This window comes from Mytilus galloprovincialis, chromosome 1 (assembly GCF_965363235.1).
Source record: "Mytilus galloprovincialis chromosome 1, xbMytGall1.hap1.1, whole genome shotgun sequence".
In the NCBI taxonomy this organism is placed as follows: domain Eukaryota; kingdom Metazoa; phylum Mollusca; class Bivalvia; order Mytilida; family Mytilidae; genus Mytilus; species Mytilus galloprovincialis.
The window spans coordinates 62,928,791-62,929,677 of record NC_134838.1 but is presented as its reverse complement, the minus strand read 5'-3'; positions in this window follow the sequence as shown (position 1 = coordinate 62,929,677).

The following is an 887-nucleotide window of genomic DNA, read 5'->3' as shown; positions in this document are numbered from 1 at the left end:
TGAATATTCGAAAATGAGTATTAAAATCAACATGGTATTTTATTCTATATTAAAGAAAGAACAGAAGTCATTGAGTATTTATGTTTTACATGCCAGCAGCACATAAAGCCATTAATTGAAACGATGGACATAAACTGACTGAAATGAAATTACGGTTTGCCGGATTGATTGATGATTCTCAAGTTTTCTTTTCGGCCAGTGACAAATATTTCATGCGTACAGTATTGACTGAACAAGATTTTCAATTAAGATTTCATGTTTCTTTTTGTAAATTTTTTTAGAGTAAAAACGTTGACCGAAATGTGCGCATGGTTAATGCTTTTACAACCCTATAAAATTACTAAAAGAAGCATACTTTAATATAATTACATTTTTTGACTAGGATCATGGAAACACGATTTCTATCAAGTTTTTCACTAATTCACCTGTGCACTTTATTGTTGAACCTTGTGTCGTCATGGATATTACATTTCATTTTGATAAGATATTTATGTATGATCCAAATCAAGTTATAAAAATAACAAAAAACAGTAACGAAATGCCTGACTTATAAATTATAAATCAGTTTCGGATATAGTTTACCTTCATTAATTTAAAATGTCAGGAACTACAACCTTCACGGTCATGGAGAGCGAGTTGGTAAAACTATATATACATATCGTAAGATGGGGAACCTTCCCCCTTTCCCTCTCTTTTCTGTCAAAGGCCCCTAAAATCAATAAAATTGGAAACACGAATAAGTCTTTTATCTCTAATGTGATATTTTTGTAATCTTTTTGTTTGTGAAATTGAAAAATCTGGTAAAGGGCAACTATATTAGATCTCATAACTTTTGATCAAAACATATCAGAGATCATCAGACTACAGCTATTTTAGTTTATATATAC